A 24,234-nucleotide genomic window follows, 5' to 3' on the forward strand; every position below is an offset into this window, starting at 1 on the left:
AGAGTATAAAGCAAGTAGACAGATAACAATGAGTCAAGGCATTTAGATCATTGCAGCCAACCCTAATTAAACATGTTGTTGTTGTTGGATGAGAACACAGAGTAAAACTCCCAGAGTGTCCCAGGAAATAGCACAGCCAGGGAGAGTAACCAGATGTGCTGTTCCGTGATGTTTCCAGGGACTTTGGAGCTGCGGAAGATGTATCATTCATGGGAGGAAGATATAAACCGAATATTATAATGTTTCATTTATAAGCTAAAAATCTGGAAATGAAGTGTTTCATATAAATGAATTTTCTAGTTAACTGAAGCTTATCCTTTTAAGTACCAATACTTCTAAAATTTCAACCATTTTTCATGGAAATCTTCCAAAATGGATTATATACTTCCTTTTCTTCCTAAATAAAGACTGTTGAATAAAAGTCAATCTTTTTTCTTGATGACTCAGAGTCATTAAGATTATAATTTGCTGTATTGGTCAGAATATATTACATACTCCTAAAATGAGGTCTTTTTGAAAAGATACATTGTATGTCTATATCCAATCACACACACATATATATACATGCATGCACATGTATTTGTAATATTTTCTTTAAAAAGATAATGCTAATCATAGGCCATATTCCATTTTTATATGAGATATACACTTAAAGAAGGCAATGTATGTTTCTATCTGGACCAGTTTTAGGCTTCCATGCAGCCATGCTCTCAGAGGGCAGTGAGCTGTGTAGAGCTCCTTGCCGCCATGAGAAGCTCATCCAGCCAACATTCAGCCAACTGTGCTTTTAGTTTTTGTGTTCTAATTTATAGTTCTCCAGTGCACTCGCCACATGTCCTTTTTGTTCTAAGCATGGGAATCTTTGGTGATACACATGCTCTGCCCTGTTTTCCTTTTCTAATTCCTTGTCTGTGTTGTCTTGCATTCTGCCCACATCCCATCCCAGCCATTCTCTGCTTCTCCATTGCCCTCTGAGTGATGTTCATTTCTAATTTTTCCAAGACTATAATGTTTGATGAATCATAGTCAAACAACAACACTGGAAAAATATTAGTATTAAAAGATGTGATGGGCCTTTGTTTGAGGGAAAAGCTTGAGTTCATTAAAATAACTTTGAAACTTCCCAGATTCAATCCTTCCTCTATTAAATTTTGGGTCTGACTCATTGTTTATTTCTAGTTTATGTCAAAAATATAACTATATTTATCAATATTTAGCTCTACATTAATATCTATGTCCAAATCATCTATATCTATAGCTGTATCTACTATTTAGCATCTAGCCATTATCTATGATATGTATTTCTATTCCTTCCTTCCTTCCTTCCTTCCTTCCTTCCCTCCCTCCCTCCTTCCCTTTCTTTCTTTCCTTCCTTCTTTCTTTCTTTCTTTCTTTCCTTCTTTCTTTCTTTCCTTCCTTCCTTCATTCTTTCTTTCTTTCTTTCTTTCTTTCTTTCTTTCTTTCTTTCTTTCTTTCTTTCTTTCTTTCTTTCTTTCTTTCTTTTTTCTTTCCCTGTGTTTCACTGGCATAGGGAGTTTACAGAGGGCATCTACTCTGCAGCTTATAATCCTAGAGAATTGTCTGGTACCCTGGGGAGTCAAATGACTTGTCCAGGATCACAAAATGAATATGTATCAGTCAGGACTATGCTTAGCATGGTGCCTGGCACATAGTAGGTATTACATAAATGCTTATTTCCTTCCCCTTCTCTTCCTGGCTCTGGGGCCAGCTCAATATAAAATACTCTTGGCTGCCTCTTAGAAATGCATATTGCAAACACATACATATTTATACATACCTATACACACATATGTGTTTGTGTATATATACATATCTTTACATAAAAATGAATCATCTAATTTGGAATATATATACATCTTTACACATCTTTATATATACACATATATACATACATATATACACATATACTATATATATATATACATACACACACACATATCTTTACACAAACAGGAATCTTCCAATTTGGAATCTCCTTTTTGATGAATATAAGACAGATAACATAAAAGAAGAGATCAATCTTTTCTTCATATACTTATTTTCCTCTTTGGTATCTAACTGCTTTAAATGTTTATGTGAAGCTTGCATAAAACACTTGTTATCATGATTCCATAATAGTGTTGTTCTTTGGAAAGTACTATTTGAATTATAGGACAGTAATCTCACTGCTTGCTGAGTTTTGTTTGAATTGTGGAAGTCAGGTTTAGGAGGCTGAAATAAGAAGACAATCTAAGAATTATTGGTCTGCCAGAAAGCCATGATGAAAAAAAGAGCCTGGATAGTAACTTCCAAGGAAAACTGCCCTGAGGTCCTGGAACCAAAGGGTAAAACAGTCATTGAAAGAATCCACTGATAACCTCCTAAAAGAGATCCCAAATTGAAAGCTCCAAGGAATATTGTAGCCAAATTCTGGAATTATTAGGTCAAGGAGAAAATACTGCAAGCAGCCAGAAAGAAACAATTCAAATATCACAGAACTATAGTCAGGATCACACAAGACCTTGCAGCTTCTACACTAAATGATTGGAGGGATTGGAATATGATATTCCATAAGGCAAAGGAGCTTGGCCTACAACCAAGAATCAACTAATCAGCAAAACTGAGCATAATCTTTCAGGCAAGGAGATGGATATTCAATGAAATAAAAGACTTCCAGACCTTCATGATGAAAAGGCCAGAGCTCAGTGGAAAATTTGATCTTCAAATACAAGGTTCAAGAGAGGCATAAAAAGGTAAATGGGAAAAAAAAAGAAAAAAAATCCTTATCCAATAAGGGCAAACTGTTTACATCCCTATATGGGAGGACGAAACTTGTTAATCTTGAGAATGGTGTATTTATTATGCCATTTAAAAAAGATATACATAGATAGAGGGTGTGGGTATAAATTAATTGATATGATGATAAAAATCCTAATTAAGGGGTACAGAGGGATTATAATGGGAGAAGAGGAAAGAAAGAGGCAGAAAAGGGTAAATTACATCACATGAAGAGGCACAAAAGCATATTATGGTAGAGGGAAAGAAGAGAGGGAGAAGAGCAGTATTTGAGCTTTACTCTCATTGGATTTGGTTCAAGGAGCAAATAACATACTCTGTTAAGCACAGAAATTTAACTTGCCCTACAGGCAGTAGGAGGGGAAAGGGGAAAGAAAGGGGGAGGTGGTTAGAAGGAAGGGAAGAAGTAGTTAGGGAAAAGGGGAAGAAAAGGGAGAGGGGCTAATAGAAGGGAGGGAAGATTGAAGGAGGTGGTGGTCAAAAGCAAATTCATAGGAATTTAGGAGTTTTGACTTTGGAACTGGCTATTCCATTAGTGTTCATATGAAGGATGGTTTATGAATTAATATATATAAAGTATTTTGCAAACCTTCCAAAGTCATATACATGCCAAAAGCTATTATTTATATGGCAACCCTATAGGTTTTCAGGTTATTAACTAAGCATTGACTTTTTATATTTATTTTTGACCTGATCCATTTATTTATGATGAAGGTAAGATGTTAGATAAAATTTAAAGAGATTAAAAAAAGAATATTTGTTATTATTAAACAGTTTATCTGCAATAGCTACTATACAAAAACCATGATAACATGAAGTTTAGGACCTGACATTGAACATTTATTCAAGTTAACATCCATGTCTTGGTTGAGTGGATTTGAAAATTAAAGAACAGAGAGGGTTGAATCACCGCAGTGAAAGGAAGGCAAGATAACCTGAGCTGGCCCCTCATGACCTTCCCAAGGTATCAGTCTCTTTCATTGCCTTTTTGTCGTTGTTATGTTTTGAAATTTCACAGAGGGCTTTAAATATCAGAGCTAAGAGGGATCTTTGAAATCATTTCATCCCATCTATTTTTTTTATACAGGAAGAAAATGAGGTTTGGAGAAGTGGGATGGCTTGCTAAAGGTCACATAGTGGGCAGTGTTGGGCAAGGTCCAGGTCTCCTTGTGGCTAGGCCCATGTTCTTTCTACTACATACTGCAATGCCTTTTTCTTCTTACTGATTAAAATACAGGTCAATATCTTCTCCTTTACCTACTTTCTTTCTACCTTCTCCTATCTCTTCCCTCATGTGTTGGCATAACAGGAATGTCTGAAACTACATTGTATTTGGGCCTTCCCAAACTTTTTTCTTTTTAAAATGCCACTCTACACTGTTAACAATATGGTTCAGGGAACACATGATTTACTCAGGGTTATTTGTTCCATAATGAAACATTTCCTGCTGCTATGCTTGCTATATTGAAAAGAGTTTTTCAGTAAAACACACAGGATGAAACGGATTGTTATTAATGAGTTACACCCAGCTCAGTGACAAAATCTATTCTCCTATGAACCCAGAAACAATTTCCACAGACAAAAACTTCCTGAATGACTATAATTGGATTAATTTCTGACCCAATTCTATCTGATACTTGATCTGACCTCGGGTCTAGCGGTACTTAACCTGGGGGTTTGTGAACTTGTTTTAGTATTTTGATTACATTTCAATATAATTGATTTCTTTTGTAATTTTATGTGTTTTATTTCATGTACTTAAGAACATCATCCTGAGGTGTCCATGGGCATCACTAGACTATCTGTGTGGCTCAAGACACACACAAAAAGGTTTAGAACCCCAGCTGTAGGCATACAATAAAAAGTCATGGAATGCCTTGTGTCCAGTAATATAGTCAGGCTTAAAAATATCTGAACATAGATGATACAGTGCTAGTCTCAAAGTTTAGTGAGATCACAAGGGGAGTTATAACCAGATGGGGTGTATGTGTGTGCGTATATGAGGGGCAAATATTTGTTCTTTGATAATTATTGCATTCATTCATGCATTCATTTAATCACTCAAATTTATTAATTCATTCAACAAACCTCTGTTGAGTATCTACATTTTAAAGTATTGTTCTTTAGGGGCTACAGAGGGGAATGTAATGGGGTTTTGTGCATGTGTGGTCCCTACCAGCTTGCTAAGATGGTATCTCCATGTGGAGAACATTTAGGGAGCTGCTTCTAAAATAATAGTAATGTATATGCACGGATATTCTGTAAATGTTCTTGATTGGTCTACCACATAGTTGGGAAGAGTCTTTTCCCATCAACTGCATTCCAGAACTATCTGCATTTTTGAGAGGGTCTGAGTCACTCTGGCTCTCTCTCTTTGATACATTCATATCTTGGGAAGCACAGTGACTCACTCACCATGTTACCTGGGAAGTTCATGCTCTAAGGGAAGGAGCCATGAGTCCTTCTTCCCCTAACCTCCCACCCCATGATCCATGAGAAAAGGGGTCTCCATGGCTTTTAAGCTTGTTCTTTCCATCCTAGGTATAAGGAATGGAATCTCTGATCTTAGGAGTTTTAAAGACCAAGAGTGGAAATTGTAAGAACCTGGGAGTCTAGTAATCTGGGATGAGTGTTGCAGCCACCTAGGACTGATGCCTTCAGGACCACAGAGAGCTATCTGGGATGACCTTCTGCACTCCAGTGCAGCAGAAACCCTTAGCAATGCTGCCTGTGGATGTGGACTTGGTGGGACCAATGCTATGAAGGAATAGAGCTAAATCATGAAGCTATTTCCCCTTACCTTCTAGCCCAAAGTAATATAGGGGGAATTATGTCCTCAGATGTTGGTAGAAAAGTATATATGTTTGTTCTTGCTTTATCTTGGAAGTGGACATTTGCTTATAACTCTCTCCTCTTCTACCTTTTAAGTGATTGAATTGAACTGTGGCGCTTGCCATTCGGATAGGAGAACACATCTGGTAGGGGTGTGAGCCAGTAGCAGAGAAAGAAAGGCACTTTAACTCCTTAAGATCCTTGAGGGGGAAGAGACATCAGGCCTGGATCTAAGATAATGAGTTCTGAGAACACATCACAGGAATAAGAAATGTCCCCTACCTACAAAGGACCTTACAATCCAGTATAACAAGGACTTCCAATATTTTTCAGTCTCATACCATTTGGCTTTCAATTAATATTCTCATTTTTTATTGTTTCAGTCATGTCCAGCTCTTCATGACCTCATGACTTCTTGAGTTCACATCTGACCCTGGGCAAGTCACTTAACATTGTTTGCCTCAGTTTCTTCATCTGTAAAATGGGCTGGAAAAGGAAATGGCAAACCATTCCACTATCTTTGCCAAGAAAACCCTAATTGGAGTCACAAAGCATGAAAAACAATTGAAAAACAAATGAACACACACGCACGCACCCTAACTCCAGACCTGACACTCTATCCATTGTACCACATGACCAGTATTATCGCCACCATGCTTGACTATCTTATTTCCTGAATTAAATTGTGAGACACTGAGAGCCAAGATGACAGAGCAGCAGTGAGCTCTCCAGCTCCCCAGTTCTCCCAAACAGATCTAGAAAATGCACCAGAGTAAATACTGATCTGGAAATCCAAGGGGGAAAAAATCAGTGAGACATTTTCCTAGTTCAAGTCAGAAGATCTTCAGAGGCTTGGGACTGGGTGAATGTAGTATTAATGTGATGGAAGATCTTCCCCACCCATTCCATAGGCCTCAGGTGGGCCTTGGTGGGACAGCTTAATTATATCTTTGTTTGTAAACAAAGAGGCCTAAAGTCTCTACTTACTAGGTGTTAAGCCTATTTCAGTGTAAAGCCCTCAGGGCCTTAAGGGGAGTTGCCAAGGCCAGAGCCAATGGTATGTGCTCTGAGTTCTAGTCATTCATGAATTCAACCAATCAGAGACCTGAGTTCTAGCCGATCAGATGCCGGGCTAGGACTGTATATAAAGAGAGCCCAGCACTTTGCAGCAGAATCTGCAAAGAGCTATAGGAATTGGAATTCAGCCCAAGGAGAAGGAGGAGGAACTTGGAGTGGAGGGAGCTGCAGAGAGAGCACTGAGAGAGTGGAAGCCAGGGAACTGCGGAGACCAGAGAATTGAGGGAGGGAGAGAACCCACACCCACACACCCACACACACACCCCCACACACAGTTGATGTTCCAAGTACTGTGCTGTAAGGTCAATCTGTAAGTGAAAGATCTTTCCTGCCCATTGAATAAGCCTCAGGTAGGGCCAACAAAGGGAGGCCTGATTAGAGGGAGACCTACACCCTTTCACTAAGTACTTGTGAGGCCCCAGGCCCCAGTGTTTTTGGTAAGTAGGCCCTGAGCCCTCAGGGCCATGAACAGGGTATAAGAGCTCAGAGGTTGGTGTTTTGCCTTTGGGGGCACACTCATTGGAAGAGTGTTGGTGATGAGACTCTGGGTAGCCAAAGGAGCCCCAGGCTTTGAAAACCCAGATGCTGGACAGACAGCTAGAAGCTTGTCTACTGGTTTGTGTTATTTGTTCTGTTTATATAAAATGTATGCTTCTAATTTCTATTTGTATTCTCTCTGAAGTTTAGGGTGCTGGCTTTTCCCCCTGAAACTAAGTGAATGATATATGTATATTTAATTAAAGTGAGATTGTAAACCCCTTAAATTTGCTTTCCTTAGAAAAGCAGATCAAAGAATCTGTACTAGCAGCCCTCCTGTGTGCTGGTGTTGTTGGTTTTACACCTCCACAGCAGCTGCTAGTAATATTGCTGTTACATGTGCTAAGCGCCTTACTTATATAATATCTCATTTGAGTGTCACAAAAATAATGCAAAGTAGGCACAGTTATTCCCATTTTACAACTGAGGAAAGTGACGCAAATACTGGTTGTGACTTACCCAGGGTCATACAGATAGGTTGGATTAGAACTCAGGACTTCCTAACTCTAAGCTCAATGCCCTATTCATTGCACCATTTAGCTGCCTCAAACAAAAGCAAAACAAACTGTAAAAGACGTATAAAAAGATTTGTAGCAGCTCTTTTTGGGGTGGCAGAGAATTGGAAACTGAGGAGGTATCCGTCAGTCAGGGAATGGCTGAACGAGTTATTGTACAGAGTTATAATAGAAAACTATCGCCCTGTAAGAAATGATGGAGATGGTTTCAGAGAAATCTGGGAAGATTTGTGTGAACTGATACAAAATGAGCAGAACCAGGAGAACATATATACAATTATAAAAAGAATTGTAAAGACAAGTACCTTTCAACTATTTAGGAACTTTGATCAGAGTAATGACCAACTATGATTTCAGAGAATTCATCATGAAATGTGCTGCCCCCCTCCTGAGACTCAGCACAAAATGAGACATATTTTTTGGACATGGCTAATATGGGAATTTGTTTTGCTTGACTACATGTGTTTGTAAGGGGGATTTTTGTTTTTCTTTCTTTCTCAATTGGGGGTGTTGAGGTGGGAAAGAGAGAAGGCAGATTTATGTTGATTAAAAAATTTAAATATAAAAAGGTTGTATGCTACTTGAGGAAAGGACTTGGTCCTATTTTGAATTGTCCCCTCCCACGCATCCAACCTCATGTAGAGCTCGGAAGTCTGTGACCAAACATATGGCTTGTTTGCTTACACAAGAAACCATACAGAGTCGTAGACTTTTTGAGCAAGAAGGGATCTTGGAAAACATTTGGAACAACCTATCTCTGACTAGTGTCAGGGCTGGGACTGGAGGCTGTTTCCACAGTGGTTCATTTGCTTTGGCTATTTGTGTGAGAGCCAGATGTCTCACTGAAGCATCATCCCTTTAAAATCTGGGATGTTTTCCTGAAACGTTTCTGTACCATGACCCTCATTGGCTGCCAGACTAATTACTCAATAGCACCAACCTATTTTCATAGGCAAACGATGCCCAAGGGTAAAATAACACCTTCCCTGAGGCAAACTTTCCACCACGTGTTTCTTAACTCCCCAGCTCCCTCCCCTGGCCTGCACCAGCTGAGATGGAAAAGTGACCTTTTGAGTTACAAATGTTCTTTCACCTCCAGTGTTCCAAAGCTGTTAGTACTGGAACAGCCCACATGATTGATGGATGCTCTGTTCCCTTCTCCGTGGAGCCAACACTATGTTTGCCTCCTTCAGGACCATTTTATGTTGTTTTCTTCTGATAAGGTGGCTGCAGAACCCATGTGCAGGAATGTATTTTTAATGACCTGGTGGCTGCTGAAGCAGTGTTATGTTCTGTCTGGTGGGCTCCTGGCTTTCCTTCTGCAGCTGACACACAATTGCTAAATCTTTTCCAGGCGATAGACTTCCATTACTAACTGTTTGAATTTCCCAAAAGGCTGTCTTGTTTATGATTTAGCCGAACTATCTAAGCTACATCTAAATACCCTGCCTAATTTCTGCTGGGGGCACAGCCTTCCGATATTGTTCCTTGAGTTGAACTGCAAAGTTTTCCAGAGGAGGGAGACCTCTAGAACAGATGACAGTGTGGTACTATTTTTTTTTCCACCTATCAGTCAATCAATGAGCAAATAAATACAAAGTAGTTGGTAATAAAACACGTTGGAGCAGCCCATGTGTAGTGTGGATAGGTAGGTAGATAGACAGATGTAGATGGATGCATTGGTAGATGGACAGATGTGGAGATATCCCTTATCACATTTCCAAAAGATTGTATTTCAATCTTCCACTTAGTACTGTGACTATTAAGTCGGCAATTATGTATTTTTTTTTTAAATCTAGCTATCTAACTGCCTTTGTGGGGAGCAGAAGGATAGCTGTGTCTGAGGAATCATTTCCTCCTTCTCCTATGTTTAAGAAGGGTCTTGGGCTTAGAATTACATTTATGTTATTATACATCAAATATTTGAAATCTAGGAGCGTGATTCTTCTGGAGTTCTGGATAAAGCCACTTTCCCTGGCCACTGTAAGGGGAAGTAGCTCTGCTGCAGACCGGGACAGGAACTGCTACTTTAATATTGGCTGGCTTAAAGTCCTGTCTCACTATATGCTTATTACACAAAATACAATCACAAATAGCAAGTCAACATATTTATCAAAGCAAGCAAGTAAAAAAATAATAATTGGGGAAGACATCTAGATTAGTTTAGGAGATAGAATACATGAAATTGAGGGGTCTCTGCAACTGTAGAGAAAGAAGAAATTTCAGCTCACCTGGGGAATGATCTCACCCAGCAAGTTCACTTTCAGTAGTCTCTGGGTTCTAGTCTTGGGAATCAAGTGATATGTTGGGATTTTGGCCTTTCCCTACATGCCTGTGGCTTCTCTCCTGTTTGTCATTGAAAGGCCATGCTTTCTCTCCTCTGCTCCACTTCTATCACTCCTCTCCTCTCTCTGAAGTCTCTCACCTAATTAGGAGACACATCTCCCTATACATATGCAACACCACTGGTCTGTCCTTTGAGGGATCACCAAACCACCTGGGGAGGGGTGTTGATAAGGTAAATACAAGTAGTTTGGAAAGGAGGGCATTAACCACCGAGGGAATCAGAATGGATTTCTTTGGAAAGTGGTGCTTGAATTATATCTTAAAAGGAAGGGACAGGGTCTTTGAGAGAGAATTAAAAAGGGAATGTATTCTAGGCATTAGGGAAGGCCAGAAATGACAAATGAAGTATGGTGTGTGAAGAAAATTTGGCTCACTTGCAGGATGGGAGAGGAAGAGTGACTGTGCAGTAACACTGGAGGGAAAGGGTAGGGCAAAGTCGCAAGGTGTTGCAGCTGATAGTTATAGACAATTGGCAGGAAGCACTAATGAATTAGGTGATGTGCTGATCTCCCTGGATTCGCGTTGCTCATATTTGTCACTGCTAATTTGTGACTCTGAAACCACTACACAATTTGTGCAGCAACTATCCACCATTTGTGACTATCCACTACACAAAACTGACTCTCTCATGTCTAAATATGCAATGACTGCCTCCACCCCGATTTTTCTACAAAGCAAGGAGCAATCAGCCAGTCATTTGGGTGGTCTATCTGTAATCAGGTAGCCATCTTGAGTCACATGCAAGTGTTCTTGGTAACCATATTGGTCTGTAACCTCAGTCATTTCTTCAGCCTTGAATAGATCCTCTCAGTGAGAAGTATACATCTTTCTGGTTCTCTGAACCATTTGCATCCCTCCTTCACATTTGAAAACTGTGTTTTCACATAGTGAAAAACATGTTTTTCAACACATAGATTTTGTTAGATTTTAGTTTCTAAAATTTCTTTTTTTGCTCTTGTCATCAATCAAAGCAGTCATATATAAAAAGGGTCATACCTTGCACTAATAATAATAGGTCATATTTGCATTGTTTTAAAGTTTATGAAATCCATTCTCATAACTATCCTTTGATATATGCAACATGAGAATTATTATTAACTCATTTTATAGGTGAGAAAACAAAGGCTCAGGAAAAGATATGCCTACAGTCATGCAACTAGTAAGTTTCCTGACCCCAAAGTCAACATGTTTTAATTTTATATTTTTTAGTATACTATATTCTGTGCAATAGGTGCATACTAGTACCAGACCAATTGTGTGTCTGAAATATCATTGGATAAAACATTTCTTCTCTGAGATGATACCCGGGTTAGGGTGGCCCCTTTCCTCTCTGTCTCTCTGTTTCTTCATCTCTGACATGAAGTTTCCATCTAAAAGTTAGGAGGGGAAAATTTGACAGCAAGCAATATAATTTGCTTTATTTCCTTGTAAACACGGCTTTGAAATGGAAATTTTAAAGTAAGTCAGAGGCTGCATGTGATTCTATATTTCTCCAGGCTCCATTTCTGACTCTCTGGACTTTCTCTGCCATTCTCTAAAAAGCCCCTCACCTTAGAAATTCACTCTACCCCTGGACTTCTCACTTTGGAAGTACACAGGTTGATTCCTCCTACGGCCTCCATTTTAAGGAAAGTGCAGAGGCCAACTGTATTTCCTTCCTCTTCAGGCTCCACTTCTGATTCTCTGCATTTTTTTTCCTGCCAGGCAACCCTGTAGGGAAAAGGGTGGTGCTTTTCTTTTTGAGGGGCTTGTCCACCATTGCCTAGGATCCTTATGATGCTTCTGAGCTGACCTTTAATGAGCTGTCTCCTTCCATTAGAATATAAGCTTCTTGAAACAGGTACTATCTTTCTTGTTCCTATTTGTATCCCCAGCACAATGCCTGACACATAGTAAGCTTGCTGATTTTATAAAAATTCATATTGTAACCACAACTCTCCTCTCAGCAATGCCTTTTTCCCTGTTTTTTGACCTGTGATTACCTAGTGAGGTCACCCTCCTCCCCACAATGCAGATCACGAACTGCTCTGAAGTTTATCATTTTAAAGAATTGCCTGAGGCACTGAGAGGTTACTTGTTTTGGCCTAGGGTCATACGACCAGTACTTGTCAGAGACAGAATTTGAACCCAGAGCTTCCAGTGTTGCCTTGATGCCTCTTACCTGTTACACTAAATAAGGTAAATTGGTATAAAACAATTTTTTTGGTTGGAAAAGAAACTGTTTGTTGAATAAATAAATATGAAATTTATGCCAAACATTTTAAGTGAGGAAAATTGTGGCTAAGAAAGCAAAAATGATAGTAGTGACTCCTTGGCTGAGAGAAGCAGGTAGTTCTGAGTGTCAGAATGAGAACTCATTTATGGTTGTTATGTTTCTACCTGAAAAGAAATGAATTAATATTTCAAGACATAACATTAGAGCTTAGCTGCTGTCCATAAATTCAAGATATAGGCCTTAAATGGTGGAGGACGTAGAAATGGTCTTCCTAATTTACAACCTCAAATCCACTGTGTGTATGGTATCATATTAATGTTCGACCTCTCATCTCATTCAGAAGGTGAACTACATGGTAACCTATGGCCAGATTTTGGGGAAGGAAAAATATTTTTTTCCTCTCTTGGGTGCAGAATAACAGTACCTCTGAAGGAAATTGTTCTCCCAGGGGGTTGTAGGTTGGGGAATCCTCCTCCATCTCTTTGGGTTGGATTCTTCAGCTATATACTAGACAGGGACATTTTCACTAGCAGGTTTTAATGCAGTTGCCTGTGATATTCCCTTTGGAGCTGTTCTCGTCTATTTGAGTAAAGCCTTACTAGTTTACGGATCGTTGATCCTAATGGACCATACCTCTTCCTCTGGGACCATTAGGGTCTATTAGGTCAGTGCTGGTGCTGGGCTCACACTTTGGCTCATGTGTTACTAAAAGGCTCAGGAAAACGGCCTTGAAGGCTTGTTTTTCCTTCCCTATGGAGTGCTTCCATTTGTGACCAAACTGAATTGATCTTTTCAAAACATCAGATGCATCTGAACTAATGTTTTTTCTAACAAGCCACCAATCATTCATTTAAAAAGCCCAAACTTGTCTGAATAATGCAAAATGAACATAATGGGTATATACTGGATCAAATAACAATATTTCCATTTTGTGATATCATTCAATGCTGAATTTTATGATATCCTGAGCTGCTTTTATGTTATCTTGATTTTGCAAGGGTCGGACGCCCATGGGCCTAGTAAGGAAGCTCCACAGTGGTTGTTTCCTTATCCTTGTTGCTCTGATTTAAAACCAGGACAGAAGAAAACTACTGACTGGACTTAGGCCTCTGCTCAGTGAAGCAGTGACCAGGTTGATTATCCTACTTCATGAAGGTTGTGTGACAGACAGCTTTCCTCCCAGCTTTGCACACGAGGATTCCTGCACAACCAGTTCAAATAAATATTGAGGAATGTATGAGAAGGTCGAAAAACGACCCTATCTTTTTTGTCTTTGGGGTGGTACACACACTAAAGGTTTTATACATTTATATCAAAGAACAGTCTGTCATACAATTCTGAAATGAGGGTAGTTTGTCTTCAGTGTCTCTTTCAGTACAACCTTTCTTGGCATTTCCCCCTTTGGTACCCAACCTGATCATTGCATCGTCTGAGGCCTGACACACCATGGCCCGGGATCCTCATGATGCTTCTTAGCTGTCCAAGCCCCAGAGTTTCCCCTAGGGTATTCCATCCAGGCCTGTTCCCCTGGTTATACATTGGGATCTTGAAACAATGGGATCATGGATCTGGAGTAGGTAGGACCCTCAGAGATCATCCAGTCCAGCTTCCTCATTTTACAGCTGAGGAAACTGAGACATTAAGTGACTTTCTCCATGTCACACATCAGAGGCAGTAAACATCTGAGGCCAGATTTGAAACCAGTGATCTTTATATTGTCCTATGCCACACTGCCTGAGACATTTAACTTACTTGTCCCGAGGCTCATCTTTTAGGGACCAAGATTTCCCTGTCTTATAAGATGAACTAGAAGAGGAATAGGTGCTCAATTAACCCTCCCTATGTAGGTAATGAACCTCTATTTTAACAGCGTCTCTTCCCTTAGCTCATTAGTAAAACTAATGATGAAAAGTCTAGACTGGTGTGGAAAGGAGGTACTTGCCAAGGCAGCCCCAAATTCATGATGAGATGGTTCAGGTCTCTATATGGGTGATGGCTCTGAAGAATAAAATCTCTTTGAAGTTAAATGCTGGGCCTGGGAGAATATTCAAATATTCAATACTTAGAAAGACTGGTAATATTATCATTTTGGAAGTTCCTTCTGATCATGACTCGTCGGTGCCTGACCATCCTATAGGACTCTTACTAGGTCTTTCTGTAAGTTCCCAAAGAAGACAACTTCGATAATTTTACCATATTCTTTTTTTAAATTATTATTTTAGTTTTCGACATTAACTTCCACAAGATTTTGAGCATCAAATTTTCTCCCCATCTCTCTCTTCCTCCCCCAGCCGAAGACAGAGTGCATTCTGTTTGTCCCTTCCCCCAATCTGCACTTCCTTCTGTCACCCCACCTTCCCCAACCCTTTCTCTTCTATTTTCCTGGACGGCAAGATAGATTTCTATACTCCATTGCCTGTATATCTTATTTCCTGGTTGCATGTAAAAACACTTTATCTTTAAAACTTTGGGCTCCATATTCTCTCCCTTCCTCCCTCCCCACCCACCCTCCTTGAGAAGGCAAGCAATTCACTAGAGGTTATACATGTGTCACATTCTTCTAAAGTAGCATCTTCCCAAAAAGGAAGGAAGGAAAGAAGTGGAAATGGCAGACTACTCCAGTATCTTTGCCAAGAAAACCCCAAACGGTGTCATGAAGGTCAAACATACCTGAAACGACTGAACAACAACAGCAAGGGCCTTCTACGTGCCAGGCACTGTGCTAAATGCTTTATAAATATTTTCTCATTTAATCCTTATAACTTTTTGTCTTTATAGTAATAATGATTATCATAACATTTATATGGCACCTACAATTTGTCAGACATTGTTCTAAGCACATTACAAATATTACCTCATTTGATCCTAATAATAGCATAGGGAGGTAGGTGTTATTATTATCCCTACTTTACATTTGAGGGAACAGTCAGGCAGAGGTTAATTGACTTGCCCAAAGTGACACAGCTAGTAAGTGTTTGAGGTCACATTTGAACTCAGATCTTCCTGACTCCAGTCCCGGAGCACTCTTCTCTGCACCACCATCGGCCACAAAAAGGTCATATCAACTTTAACCATTTTGGGAACTACATTTGCCAATGTTAGCAAATGATTTGCAATGTAGGCAAATGATTCATCCCTTCTATGGCTTTTAGGTCTAGTCAGGATTTTCATGTCTTTATATTGCTATAGTTTGGAGTCATTAATAGACTCTCATCTCACATGCCTGTAGTTAATTAAGAAGAAAAAAAAGTATTTTCAGGTTGTTGTTTGAGAGGGGTGGTATTTTTTTTGGGGGGTGGTGGTAAAGAGAGCCTGAAAAATAAGTTAGTTTTTTTTATAACCCTGAAATAGCTAGCAGATATCATTGAGCATATCAGAGCAGATCACAGAGCATACTGTGGCTACGAAGATAAGAACCATCTCTCTATGAACTACAAACATCCTTTGTAATAGAGAGTGGGTTTTTTTCTTTTAAATGACTTGTCTATGGTCACAGAGCCAGTGTGTGTCAGAAGTGGGTGTTAGACCCAGGTTTTCTGACTCTATATTTATGAAGCCTTTCTACCTCAATAATAAAATAATACACGCAAAGTGCTTTACAAACCTTAAACTGTTATATAATGTTAATGATTATTAGTTATTATTGTAAATGAGAGGCAGCCTGTAGGTGGTGCATAGAGAGAAGGTCTTAAGACCTGGCTTCATGTCATACCTCTGATACCTCCTGGTTTCATGTGACCTAGGACAAGTCCCTTCATGTGTCAGCACCCTCAGTTTTAAGAATACTCCTTGTGGAAAGTGTTGATCTGCATTAGTGAAGGGAGTTTCTTCACCCAGAGCCTCCTAACCAATGAAGTCAGAGGTATGGACAAAAGGAAAACATTGCATTGCCAACATGTGAGAGAGAGCATCAGGATATGGGTTTCCACCTAAGGAAGGAGTCACAATTTGAGACTTAGAACCGTTGAAAATTTTTAAAAAATGGGGGCTGCTCCTCAAATAACTTCAAATGGATTTCTGCTGTAGGAGCTGTGACTTTTGAATCCCAGACAGGAATTTGAAATGTTTCCTTGCTTTAGGATAAGAGCAGGAGCCCTGGAGCATGAAAATGCTTTGTGTTTGTAAAAGTCAGTGGAGAATGGGAATAGACAGCTTCTCTTTAGAGAAGGAGGAAACTGCCACTGGTTAAATAATTCAAAGTGCTTCATATTTATTTCAAAGTGAACATCTAAGCATCTTCTTGATTAGTTGGAAGGTACAGTGGTATACTGTGCAGCTGCTATGAGTGGGAAGTTGCTACTTTTTGCCTTGTTAGGGCTAGGCGAAGGGCCCAACTCCTTCAGACTTGTTCTGTCTCAATCTATCTTAGCCCTGTTTTTGTATTGCTCCCTGGTTGTTTCACACGCACAGGTCCTCTCTCAAAGGCTAGATTACAGCCTATTCTTAGTCACGTCCACAGTGTTTTCCTTCCTATTGACCAATGTCCAGCAGAGGCGAGGAACACAGCAAACCTCCAAGTACTGGTTGAAGGACTGAATCATTATGTTCTCATGTCAGACACCAAGTTTTCCAGTTGAGGTTTTATTTTTCCTCCTAGCTATTTATAAGGATTTTTAAAAAAAAACACGAAGTAATTTCGAATTGCTGCTTTTTCCAGGGGTTGCATGGGTGAAGTAACAATTCCATTATTGGACAACAACAAAAAAAGTGTTAGTATCTTTTAGATTAAAAACAAGAACAAAAGAAATAGCCATACTTGTATAATCAGACAGTTACTCCTACAACTTTCAAATGACCTTCTAGGTCTTCTGACCTCCACCCCCATACCCCACCATCTTTCTTCTCTGACAACTTCCCAGGTACTATAGCTGGAAATTATGGTCAAAGGCAGCAGAGAAAACTGGCACATCAGAAAATAATGTTGAATAAACTTATGAGATTTCTAGTGCCACAGTTTTTTCCTATTCAGTCCCACAGCATGATAAGAATGAAAGGAAAGGCTTCCCCCAGTGATACCAAGTCAACAATAATGCCGTTTCATTACCCACTCTACATTAATCTACACTAATACTTTGAGGAATTCTTCTTCATTGTCATGGGTTAATTTTCCTTGCTCCCTACTGAGGATAGGGTCCTATTTTTGGTTTTGTTTTTTTGCCTTCATAGTTCTTCTTTCCTATCCTTAAACAATTTTCTCTTTCTGCTTGATCACTTGGAAGGGACACAAAAGGGGAAAGTTTTTTTTTTCCATCCTTTCTATTACTTTCTCTCTTTTCTGTCTTTGTGTCTTTGAGAGTCAAGGTATATTTGTCTCCTTGAGAACAGGACTGGAGCCTATTTGTCCATGACATTTAAAAAGTTGAAGAGACATAGCTTCTAGGTAATTAATCACTTTATTAATAATGCTAGTATTTTATTAATAAAAGGAATGGTCATTTGGCCAGCTCTCTCTTGGACCAGAGATGACCCATGTTGGTAGGCTCACAGTTAATATGCCCTTGGAAGAGTGGGTGTTCTTGAGGGGGGCAATCAACTCTGATTGGTTAATGATTAATGAGAGAGAACAAATACTACAATGAGGGGCTGGGCTTTATTCTAGTGAGAGTCTTGAGATAGGTGACACTGAGCACCAAAGTCTTGGTCAAAGAGACTTATCAATTTCCACATCACCTATTTGACAAAATGATGAATCCACATTTTCCCAGATCTGTCTGACAATAAGCAGGAATGTACTCATTAGCCTAAACTTAGAATTTCTTTACTGTTCTTTATTAGATCTTAGCTTTCCTGGCTGGGTGAGTCTTTGAGCAAGAATTTTTACACTGGTTGATTTCTGGATGAGGAAGTAGAAAGAAGAAAAAACCTTGGTCCTAATTCAATAATTAATTATTAAATGCAAGAGGGAAATAATCATTTTTCTCATATCTCAGGGCTGTTACTAGGATAAAATGTGACAATATTTGTAAAGCACTTAGTACAGTGCCTGGCACATAGTAGGTGCTTGATAAATCCTTGTTCCCTTTCACTCTGTTCATTTTCATGACCTTACCCTATCCTAGTTTTCCTACTGATTTCCATCTGATGCTGCTCAGTTTCCTTCGCTGACACCTCATTTGTATCATGCTTCTTAATTCTGGTTGTCCCCCAAGGATCTCCTCTGGACCCTCATTTCTTCTCCCTCTGCATTCTTTCTGTTGATAAACTCATTAGCCACCATGGCTTTAATTATCATTCTATTTGGATGGTTCCCAGATCAATATATCCAGACTCAGTTTCTCCTCTGAGTTTCAGTCCCATGTTAACAACTGCCAATTGGACAGTATGGCTCTGACATATAGATAGCAAACTCTACATGCCCAAAGCAGAACTCATTATCTTTACCCCCAAACCATCTCTCTTCCAAACACCCCCATTTCTGCCTGAAGTATTTAGGGAGATACTTTCAGTCTCCCAGGTTCATAACCTTGGGGTTAAGCAGGACTCCTTAACTCTTTACTCTCCCTCACCCCATGTATCCAATCAATGGCCAAAGCTTGATATTTTTACTGTCACCACCACCACATCTTATTACTCACACAACTACAACCAGAGTTTAGGTCCTCATCACCCTTCTCCTAGATTATTGCAACAATTTCCTGATTGGGTTTCCTGCCTCCAGGTTCTCACAACTCTAGTCCATCCTACATACAACTGCCAAAGTGATTTTCCATAAGCATAGATTTGATCATCACGATCATTCCTCTGCTTTATTAGTAGCTTCCTCTTGCTTGGAGGAGGGGAGCTAGGTGGTTCAGTGAATAGAGCACCAGGCTTGGAGTTGGAAAAACCTGAGTTCAAATCTAGCCTCAGACACTTACTAGCTGTGTGAACCTGGGAAAGTCATTTAATCCTGTTTGCCTCAGTTTCCTCATGTAAAATGAGCTAGAGAAGAAAACGGCAAACCATTCTATTATCTTTGCTAAGAAAACCCCAAATTAAAAGTTGAATACAACTGAAAAAATGACTAAACAATAACAATTGCCTGTGGAATAAAATGTACTTTTTAAAGCTTTTTTTAAATTTAAATTCCATTTTTATCCTGATCTTAGATTGGGTATTTTCACATAAATAACAGAACATCAAAAGAAGATTGTATATGACAATGCATCATCTCTATTATTATATCTTATCTGCATTTATCTCTATTCTTTCTTTCTTTCTCTCTTCCTTTCTCTGTCAATTAGGTGTTTTGGAGTGGGATTAGCGAGTGGTTAAGGGGTGGTCAGTTCTTAAAGGAACACGTACTTTTTGTATCTACTGCGCAGGTATCTTACCCAAAGTTCACTGGGAAATAGCCTAAGGGTAGGCTACCTGGAGGTGTGGTTTTGATTGTGAAATGTCACTAAGTCAACCAATGGTCAGGACTGACTGGAAATATCCAGGTGGCTTCCATCAAATGTCTTGTTAGACAAGATGAATGTAAGGGAGTATACATTTGACTATGTCTAGGATACATATCAGTAAGTTCAGAGAGTAGTAAATATTGTTATGTCCCAGCGCACAGCCAATTAGCATGTACACAAGGAGTCGGACCAATAAATTCTATAGGTGCAGCTGGCCACAGTATCAGGAAGAGAGATAAGTGTTTTGCTAAGGCATACTGCCCTTGAACTGGAGAGGAACTGGTAGGGCTAATGCTTTGAAGCTAGGGAGAGATATGATTTTAGAACTGGGGTCCAGGCACAGGCACTCAGGCAGAGGCTAAGGAGAAATGTTAGAATTAGGTCCAAGCACAAGCACCCAAGTACCCCATCACTACCATGTGCCAGGTGTTGGACTAGATGCTGGGGATACACAGATAAAGTGAGTTTCAGCTCTCAAGCTGATAAGAGTCTAGCTGGAGGACATAAGTAAATGAAATCTATATACAGTATAAATACAGAGTGATTGGGGTAGCAACAACCAATAGGGGATCCAGAAAAGGCCTCTTGGAGTAGGTATGAGACAATCAGATTATGAAGAGAAGTTGCTACTGATGAAACTTGATTCCAGAGAACGTGAAATCAACTCTTGTCTGAAACAGAAGCTCTGAGTTGTCTCTCATTATTATTACTTAGGTAAGATAAGGCCTATCTTTTTTTTTTTTTAAATACTAGCATTCTACATGTATTGCTCAGTGACAGCCAAATGTAGCTTCTCTCCTTTTAGGCTCAAAACAATGAAGAATTCCACATGAAGAACAAGGACCCTGGGCAAAACAAAGGAAGAACTTCAAAGAAGGGAGAAAAGATGAAGTCAGGGAATTGTGTGAGAGATTGAACAGCTAGTAAATGTCAAAGCTGGGACCTAAACCTGCATCTTCCCAAGCCCATATGACTTCTCTTCCTAACCTAGCACATGCATCCTCAAGTAGTCCTAGGATTCAAGAGAGACAATCCAGTGTAATCAAAAGAACCTTATATTTAGTGCCAGATGCCTGGGTTCTTATCTCAGCCTTACCAGTAGCAATTGTATTTGTGGGGACTTGGGCAAGCCCTTTATTCTAAGGCCCAAATTTCCTCCTATTTAAAATAAAGGGATTGGGCTAGATGCTGTTTTAAGTCCCCCTTCACCTCTAACCTTCTATGATTTTCCTCACTGCCACATGGCTTAGCTATCTCATTTTATGTACATTTTCTCTCTTACTGCCCTCTTGTTAACTACATCCTTTGCTCTTTCTCTCAAGGCCCCCTTAAAATATCCTGCCACCCACCCCAGTGTAGCCTCGCTCAAGCAGGGAAGATAGGTGGGAAATTATTCAGCTAAACAAGTAGAATAACAATCTAGGGGAAAGAGGGATTTCCTTCCCAAGGCAAACTCCCAGATGTTTAGATCACTTATATTCCAAGATGCTGATTTGGAGAAAAATAACCATCTGTGCCTGAGGCAAAGCAGGTGTGCGATGGAGGGGGGCAGTGTGGGGTGGCGCAGAGCACTAATGTAGGGGTAGAAAGAAAACGAGAAATGATTCTTGGCCATCCCTCCAGTTGGCTGCTCCAAGGTGAGCAGCTTTTCCTTGTTCAGTCCGCACCTGCTCCTTCCTCCCGGCCACTGCTGCTGCCACCTGGGATTCAGAAAGACTGCTTGTCTTCTCTTTCCTATTCTGAGGGGTTTCTGGTTGCCAAGAAGGTACTTGCCTCCTCCTGACGAGAGTAGTTGACTCAAAACATCCCTCTGGAGAAGCACTTGTGAAATAAAGAGAATCGAGCCTAGTAATATAGATTTTTTTTCTTTCCTTTTCTTAAAAAAAATTATTTTATTTTTAATTTATGGAGTAAAACAAGCATTTTCATAACACAGTATATAAAAAAGATGATTGCACATGAAACTGCAAATCTATTATGTACAACTTGCTCTTCCTTTTAAATATATAATAAAGTTATTATGTAAATTTCTTTTTTCCCCTTTTTTTCTTCTCTCGCCACTTCCTGCCTTGCTCTAGAGATGGCTACCATTAGACACAAATAGGTATATATATGTAAAATTATTCTACACACACTTCTATTTATCAGTTCTTTCTCTGGTATAGAACATAGATGGATAGTGTCTTCACACGGCCTTTATTTTTAATTTGTGTATTTACAATAGTCAAAATGACTTTGTAGCTCAAAGTTGTCATATTTTTTTCAGAGTTACTCAGAATTCTATGCTCCAATGCACAGGCAATACATGATTAAAAGAGAGCTTGTAATTTGAACAACATTCCCTTGCATCCTGTCATTCCATCAGTAAGCCTATACTAGAGGTGGCTAGGTTAGAGTGGTAAGAGCAGGGGTGGGGGAACCTCGGCCTCGAGGCCATGGCCTCAAGGCTTCAGGTTTCTCACCCCTAGGTTAGAGCATTAGATCTGAGTTCAAAACCAGCCTCCAATGTGTATTAACTATGTGACCTAGGCAAGGCACTTAACCTCTGACTCAGTATCCTCATCTCAGTAAAATGGGGAGAAGAAATACCACCTGTCTCTCAGGGTTATTGTGAGGGTAAAATGAGATATTTGTAAAATGATTTGTTAACCTTAAAGTGCTAATATTGCTGTTATTAATTCTATATGCCAGGTATTGGGCTAGGAGATAAAAATAAAATAGTGCCTTACCTCCTTGACCCCAAGGAGCTTATATTATGGCAGAGGAAACAACATATACCCATGCAAGTAGAGAAAAATTTATGCAACTCAAATACAAGGTCTTTTGGACGGTGGGTCCAGCAACTGAGGGGATCAGGGAAGGCCTTGTGTAGGAGGTGGTATTTAATAATAATAACCAAAATTTATATAGCATTTACTATGTGCCAAGCACCGTGTTCAGCACTTTACAATTGCTATCTTATTGGATCCTCACAACAATGCTAGGAGGCTAGGTGCTTGTATTGGCAACCAAAAATGGGCTCCTTAGCACTTAGTCAACAAGTGCCTTTGACTAGTTTGGCTTTTTCCCCTGAACTGAATGCTGTTTGTATCTTGGACTGGAGTAAGCTTGTCGGCCCCTTCGCCTTGCTTCCCTTGCTTAAGCTGATGGAGGGGGCCTGTGCTTTTCTGGTCGACCCCTTCGCCTTGCTTGGGCAGATTGGGGGGGGCCTGTGCTTTCCCCGGCGTGCCTTGCACCCCCGCAGAAGCTGGATGGTTAAAAGCAGCTCCCGTTGGAACCAGAGGCAGTTACAGCTACAGTTACAGCTACAGTTACAGAGGCAGTTACAGCTACAGTTACAGTTACAGTTACAGCTACAGTTGCAGACACAGCCACAGCCACAGCCACAGCTGAAGCAGGAGCTGCCAGTAGCAGAGCTGACCTACGGGAGGAAGCTGAACAAAGACTTCAGGCCAGTGGGTAATCTTATTACCATAGAGGGGGAAGCATGATTTTGCTTTACGCAATCATGCTTCTCTGTAGCCTCCTGGTTACTCTTTCAAGGCGTACTTATTGGGCCTGGAAGCCTTTGATCAATATATCAAAATGGGGTTGCTGGTTCATGGGTTGGTTACTGTGGAGCCTAAATATATGTTTTGATTCTTTTGCCTTCTACTTTGAGAGTTTCTTATATCCGGCGGTTCCGAACGTTTCAGACATGTTTATGATCCTCTTTGAGATTATAAACTCTGCCCTCCTAATACAGTGCTGTGATTACCACCCCCATTTTACAGCTGAGGAAACTGAGGCAAAGTGATTTGCCTAGAGTCACACTGGTAGAAAATGTCTGAGTCTAGATTTGAACTCAGGTCTTCCTGACTCCAGGCCCAGAACTCTATGCATTGTGCCACCTAGCTGCCTTTGGTACTTGAACTAAACTTTGAAGAAAGCTAGAAGTTGTAAGAGACAGAGGTGAGGTGTACCAACACAAGGGCAGCCTACGCAAAAGCATAGACACCAGAAATGAGATACGTAGTGTTGGTATATAACGTGGGTGGCCAGGTAGGACATTCATTTCAGATGACACATGGCCTTGAAGTCTTACTTAAGGGCATGTGTGCCTAGAAGCTTTTGATTGTTCCCTTAGTTCTTCTGAAAGACCAAGGAGTGGTGGGGAAGAAGAGGATGGGTATGTAGTGTACCAAAGATGATTGGCCACTCTGCTGAGAGGAGCCATTCATCCAGGAGATTTAAAAGGGGAAGAGTTACTGTTTTCTCTTTCTCTTTGGACTCTGTCATTTGGGAGTCAGACAGCCTTAGACTTCTGGTGAAAAGGGGAATCTTTGTCTCTCTCTCTCTCTCTCTCTCTTTCTCTCTCTCTCTCTTTCTCTCTCTCTCTCAGCGCCCCCTCCCACCCCCTGCCCCCCCACCTCCACCTCATATCCATGGTGACTACACACATATGGAACCAAAAGTATGCTTGCCTAGATGATCCTGAGACTGGATCTCAAGACCCTAGCTGGCTCTTTATGTTTCTTACCATGAGCATGGGTGA

Source organism: Trichosurus vulpecula, chromosome 1, assembly GCF_011100635.1.
Source record: "Trichosurus vulpecula isolate mTriVul1 chromosome 1, mTriVul1.pri, whole genome shotgun sequence".
NCBI lineage: Eukaryota > Metazoa > Chordata > Mammalia > Diprotodontia > Phalangeridae > Trichosurus > Trichosurus vulpecula.